The sequence below is a fragment of the Pteropus alecto genome, unplaced genomic scaffold (genome assembly GCF_000325575.1).
Source record: "Pteropus alecto unplaced genomic scaffold, ASM32557v1 scaffold150, whole genome shotgun sequence".
NCBI classification, from domain to species: domain Eukaryota; kingdom Metazoa; phylum Chordata; class Mammalia; order Chiroptera; family Pteropodidae; genus Pteropus; species Pteropus alecto.
The window spans coordinates 225,600-232,516 of NW_006429686.1; positions in this window are offsets into that span (position 1 = coordinate 225,600).

Genomic DNA, 6,917 nt, shown 5'->3' on the forward strand with positions numbered 1-6,917 from the left:
TTCCAGGAAGGCTGATCAGGGAAGTTGCTGCACCTTCACCCTTCCCCCTCCTCCTGCAAAGAGCTCGGGCAGCTGTGAGAGGCAGCTTCTTTATTTCTCCAATACCTGGAATTTTGACCTGTGTTAGCTCTTATGCTCAGATCCCATTCTCAGGTGTGCTGGTGTGCAGTTTGGTTGTTTTTTGTTGTGTTTTAGATGTTCAGCTTATTGTTGTTTCAAGGGAAGAGATCTGAGGATGTCTCTCACTACACTATGTTTCCCAGAATCCGCAACACATTTTGCTAAGTATAAAAAACTTGGCAACAAGGGCCATATATTATGTTTCAAATTGTATTAAATGTCTAGAAAAAGTGAATCCATGGAAATGGAAAGTACATTAGTGTTTGCCTGGGTCTAGTGTAGGAAACAAGGACAGACTGCAAATGGGCACAGAGGATCTTCTTGAGGTATTGGGAATTTTCTAAACTTAAATAGAATGTATATGTTGTGGTAACAGTTTCATAACTTTGTAACTTTAATACAAAATCATTGAACTTTACACTTAAAATATGTAAATTATATATTACGTTAATTACATCTCAATAAATATGTTAAAGTTGTTACTCTGCTACTGGTGGTTTTTAGCTATGTATATCATCATTGAGGTTAATTGAGAGAGATAATTTTTTCTTTCCTGTTGTCACATAATATAAAATAAACAATGCATATAAGAATTTGTACAAATTTTTTAAATGATGTCTTGAGAAGAGTACAGTAAAGAGACGCAATAATTTAAAAGTCTAATTTTATACATTCTCCTGTTTAAATATTTAGAATGCATTACGTTTTAATCTGAAAAACAGCTATAACTAATAAGTATAGAGCATGAACAAATATTCTCCAAAATGATATTCAAATTATAATAAATCTATAAAATAGACTGTTACATTTAAAAAAATAAATTTTCCTGTGAAAAATTAAACTTTGGAAGTTTATAGATATAAATTGGAAGTAATATTATCTTAATTGTGTGATCACCAGTGATATATATTTTAACTTTTAACATCGTTTAAAATTATTTATTGACCAATGTTTTTTAAATTAAAATGGATCTGAAAATAGCTCATCTCATTTTATTACACACACACACATGCACATACACACACAAATTAGGTGAGGGAAGAATTTTCCATAGGCTGGAGAATGCTGTTTATATATGAGTATGACTATTTGTCTAATTGCTTTTCATTTCATTCCTCTTCTGTTTGCTTCCTGCCATTTGTCTGTGTCTATAACAATTCTAGCTCTGGTAAGCAAGTGACAATAAACTGTTTTCTGTTTTCTCAAAAAATAGAGAAGATATTAAATGTATTTTTATACCAAGTGAGTAAACAGTACATGGCAAGATATATGGAAACATACAAAACAATATTAGGTAAAATAATTCAGCTGTTTAAAACAATTAGGTTGAACTCCATGTATGTATATATACATATAAAATGTATCTAGGTGAATAAACACTATGGAATTATTAGTGAATGTCTCTGGATGAATGGCGTTATAGACTTTTTATTTATAATTTTGTTATTATTATGATTTTTCTATAATAATCATGCACTGTATCAATGTGATAATAACCAAGTAAACATTAAAAGAATAATAAAAAATCAAATAGGTTGAATGTGATTTGGAATGATGAGATGTTATGTAATTTTTTTTAAATTGCAGAAATGTGTATATCGAATGAACCTTCTGGGCAAAACTTGTGATTGTAAAGGAACATCACACATTAATTTAAATACATACTGTTCCTTCTCTTTAGCTAAAGGTGAAACTTTCAGTGCACAAAGAAGGTTTACATATAGACATTGTTGCTATAGCTAAGTGAGAATCTAGGATCTAATTTCCTGCCAACTAGCAATGTAGGCTGCAGATCTACGGTTGTATTTTCTACTTTTTTTTTTTTTTTTGAGGACAATTATGAGAGAAAGATTTAATATTTAAAATACTTCTCATTGGGCAGTATGGAGCTTAGTTAAGGCCTCCTGCTGCCTGTGTTCTACAGGAAAGACCAGATTCCAACTCCATGAGGCAGTGATGGCTAATAGAGTATGTTTGGTTGCTGTGGATGCAGAAAAACCAGGGGTCTGTTTTTGGTTTCACGACTTCCCAGTCATGTGATTCATTTCATCATACACTTGGATAAGCTATTTCATCTCTGTTCTCTGACTTTAGTAATCTGATCGTGTAATGCAATGATATAGTTGGGAGGTCTTCATTAACCTTACTTAAAATTCATTTTATTAATCTTAGCTTAACATCTTAAGAGACATAATTCCTAACATCATTTTTACAGTGTCAGTTTTAGCATTACATTCCACATCATTTATATATTGCTATAATAATGTTGTATAAAAAGCCTCAATGACATACATCAATAACCATTCAGAACATGAGTTCTGAAAGTGAACATATTTTTTGTAATGCAATACCTAAAGGGTTTAGTTTTTATTTTTTAATTTTTGTTTTTCAAATAGAGTTCCCATTCAATATTAACTTATGTTAGTTTCAGGTGGACAGTACAATGATTAGACATTTATATAATTTATGAAGTGATCCCCCAATTAGTCTAGTACTGAACTGGCATTATACATAGTTAGTAAAATATTATTGACTATATTCCCTATGCTGTACTTTACATCACCATGACTATTTTGTAGCTACCCATTTGTACTTCTTAATCCCTTTATCTTTTTCACCCAGACCTCCAACCTCTCTTCCATCTGGCAATCACCAGTTCTGTTTCTATGAGTATGTTTTCATTTTACTTGTTTGCTTATATTGTTCCTTAGATTCTACATATAAGTGAAATCATATGGTATTTGTCTTTCTCTGTCTGACTTATTTCACTTAGCATAGTACTCTCTAGATCCATCCATATTGTTGCAAATGGTAAGATGTTATTTCTTTTTTATAACTGAGTAATATTCCATTGTATATATGTATCACCTCTATTTGATCCAATTATCTATTGATGAGCACTTAGGTTACTTCTATATCTTGGCTATTGTAAGTAGTGCTGCAGTGAACATAGAGTTGAATATATCTTTTCAAATTGGTGTTTTGGTTTTCTTTGGATAAATACTTAGAAGTGTAAATCTGGATTATAATGTACTTCCATTTCTCATTTTTTGAGGAACCTCCAAACTATTTTCCATAGTAGCTGTACCAATTTGCAATCTCACCAACAGTGTATGAAGGTTCCCTTTTTTCCACATCCTTGCTAACACTTGTTTTTGACTTATTGATGATTGCCATTCTTAAAGATGTGAGGTGATATCTCATTGTGGTTTTAATTTGCATTTCTCTGATGATTAGTGTCAGTGAGCATCTTTTCATATGTCTATTGGCCATTTGTATGTCCTCTTTGGAGAAATGCCTATTCAGGTCCTTTGCTCATTTTTTAATTGGATTGTTTATTTTTTCTTTTTCTTTTTTTTTGGTGTTGAGTTGTATAAGTTCCTTTTAAATTTTGGATATTAACTCTTTATTGGATGTATCATTGGCAAATATCTTCTCTCATTCAGTACATTGTCTTTTCATTTTGTTGATAGTTTCCTTTGCTTGGCCAAAACTTTTTAGTTTGATGTAGTCCCATTTGTTAACTTTTTTCTTTTGTTTCCCTTGCCCAAGGAGATGGAGCAGAAAAAATATTACTAAGAACAATGTCAGAGAATTTGCTACCCATGTTTTCTTCTAGGAGATTATGATTTCAGATTTAACATTTAAGTTGTTAATCCATTTTGAATTTATTCTTGTATATGGTGTAAGAAGGTGGTCTAGTTTCATTTTTTGCATGTATCTGCCCAGTTTTCCCAACACAATTTACTGAATACACTGTCTTTACCTGACTGTATATTCAGGTCTCCTTCGTCATAGATTAAATGACCATATAGACATGGATTAATTTCTGGGCCCTCTATTCTGTTCCATTGATCTATGTGTCTGTTTTTTTTTTTTATGCCAATACCATGCTATTTTGATAACTATTTTGATAACTTGTAATATAATTTGATATCAAGTACCATGAAACCTCCAATTTTGTTCTTCTCTCTCAAAATTGCTGTGGCTATTCAGGGTCTCTTTTGGTTCCATATAAATTTTAGGTTTGTTTGTTCTAGTTCTGTGAAAAACGTTATTGGTATTTTGATAGGGATTGCATTGAATCTGTGGATTGCTTTGTGTAACATGGACATTTTAATGATGTTAATTCTTGATATCCATGAGCACAATATATGCTTCCAATTATTTGTATCTTCTTCAATTTCTTATAATTTTCTGAAAACAGGTCTTTCATCTTCTTGGTAAAATTTATTTCTAAATTTATTTTTTGATGCAATTTTAAACGGGATTGTTTTCAATTATTTAGAGTGATGTCAAAGCATGGCAGTATGAAGAATCTCCAGTGATCTCTTCTCTTGAAATTACAACAAATGGATAACATACAATCTAACAGGTAACACACAACCTGCACACAAGCACGTCTGAGAGGTCTGTGCATCAGAGCATCTGAAGATGTGCAAATTGTGCAAACAGGGAGGAGAAAGGGAAGCGGGTGCTGCAGAATGCATCCCGGAGCTCTCTGCAAGCTGAGGAGGAGGCGGGAATTACGTGGTGGTTATTTTGATTCTTTGTAGCTCCAAACAGTCCTGAATGAGTAATCAGCATATTACATGGAGTGAAACCCAATGATCAGGGCAGAGAGCAGGGCAGAGACTTAGTGCAGTGGTGTCTTAGCAATCACCTTTGCCAGGCAGAAAGCTGAGTCATGGAGCCTGGCCACCTTCCTCCACATCCCGAAGTGCAATCCCCTCCCCCATACCCTCCTAGAGCCAGCACCAAGCCCCAGGGGAATTTGCACAACAAGAACTGAAACATAAAATGCAGCTGGTCCCAGTGACAAGATCCGAGATATAGAAATGAGCCTGAGGGCCAAAATTACTGCAAAGAAAACAGCCACACACATTAGTAGACTCTCTCAATCCACCCCACCACACCCAGTCAGTTTGATTCAAAAGGAAACAGCAGAGAACCGCATCTGACAGTTGGGACAGTCCTAGGACGTCAGGGCCTTTTCAGAGGCTCGGACCCCTATCGCCTTTTACATTCTTCCATGAGAATGGAGAACTGGAACCTAGGTGACTTGGTCACAGAGGAGACACACACCTCCCCAGCGAATAAAAGACATTTTTAAACTCAAAGCAGAGATCCCTGAGGCTTGGGCAGTACAGGAGGCATGGGCAACACCTACTGAAAATCAAAAGAAAACCCACTTCTTATCAACCCCTTAAAGAGAGAACACTATATAATAAATTTTAATTTTTTTTTCAAAAAACAAAACAGAGTACATTCTCATTAATGACTAGGCAAAGAAATAGTCCACCAAACATGAACAACCAAGGTGACAAGGTTGCTCAGAAAAAAAGATGAAAAAAACCTCCAGAAAATAACCTTAAATGCATAGAAATTTGAAATTTAAATGACAGAGATCAGAAGATTACACTACTAAAAAATCCCAACAAGATGCAAGAAAATTTTGATCAACACTTGAAAGAACTTAGAAACAAAATCAATGAACAACAGGAATACCTTGCCAAGGAAACTGAAACTCTAATAAAGAACCAAATAGAGAGGCTCAACAGAAACATGGCTGAGTGAGAGACGTTCCCAAATCTCTCTCTTTGAAACAATGAGCCAAACATCTAAAACTCAACAAAAAACACACAAACTGCACACCAGCAAGTCTGAACGTGGGATCTTTGCATAAGAGCTACCACAGGTCAGAACTCTGGGTATGGGTGGTGGACTGGGAGAAACAAGAAGCTGCCTCTTGCAGCCGGAGCTCTCTGCAAGAGGAGGGAGGGGGTAAATGTGGCGATTCCCTGAACAGTGCTGCTTGGGAGAGCCGTGAGCTCCACGTGGCTGGCAGCAGTGCCCAGGCATCAGTGCAGAAAGCAGAGAAACAACAGTTGATTTTTACCAGATATGGTTGCAAAATGGGAGGCTGAGCTGCAGGCCCCATTCCCCAACCCAAAATCTTCCCCCAAATCCACCAAAGCGGAACATTGCGGAGCCAGGGCAATCTGAGCAAATGATACCGAAACTGTTGATAACACTGACAGGGACTGAGACTGAGGATAGGGAGCATAATTAAACATCTATTAGAAAAAAAGAAAGACATGATAAAGACTTTATATAAAGCAGGGATCCAAGAGGATTAGATACCACTTACTGGAAACAAAAAGAAAAATGCCTTCTTTGCAACATGCTAAAGAGAGACATTTATATAATAAAACTTTTTAGAAAAAAAATAGCAGAATACACTTTACATTAATGCCCAGGTGGAGAAATAGTCCATTAAACACCATGAACAACCAAAGTGACAAGGCAGCTCAGAAAGAAAGAAGAAAATCTCCAGAAAATAACCGTACAAACATAGAAATCTGTGACTTAAATGACAGAGAATTCAGAATGGTACTTAACTTTTTAGAAAAAATAGCAGAATACACTTTACATTAATGCCCAGGTGGAGAAATAGTCCATTAAACACCATGAACAACCAAAGTGACAAGGCAGCTCAGAAAGAAAGAAGAAAATCTCCAGAAAATAACCGTACAAACACAGAGATCTGTGACTTAAATGACAGAGAATTCAGAATGGTACTTCTGAAAAACCTCAATGAGATATGAAATGATTCATACCAACAATTTCAGGAATTGAAAAAACAACTAGATGAGCAGAATGAGTTTTTTAGCAAAAAGACCGAAACCCTCAAAAAGAACCAAATAGAACTTCCGGAGATGAAGAACATACTGCAAGAGTTGAAAAATGAAATAGCAAGCTTGGGAAATAGAGTCGACCAAATAGAGGAAAGAATC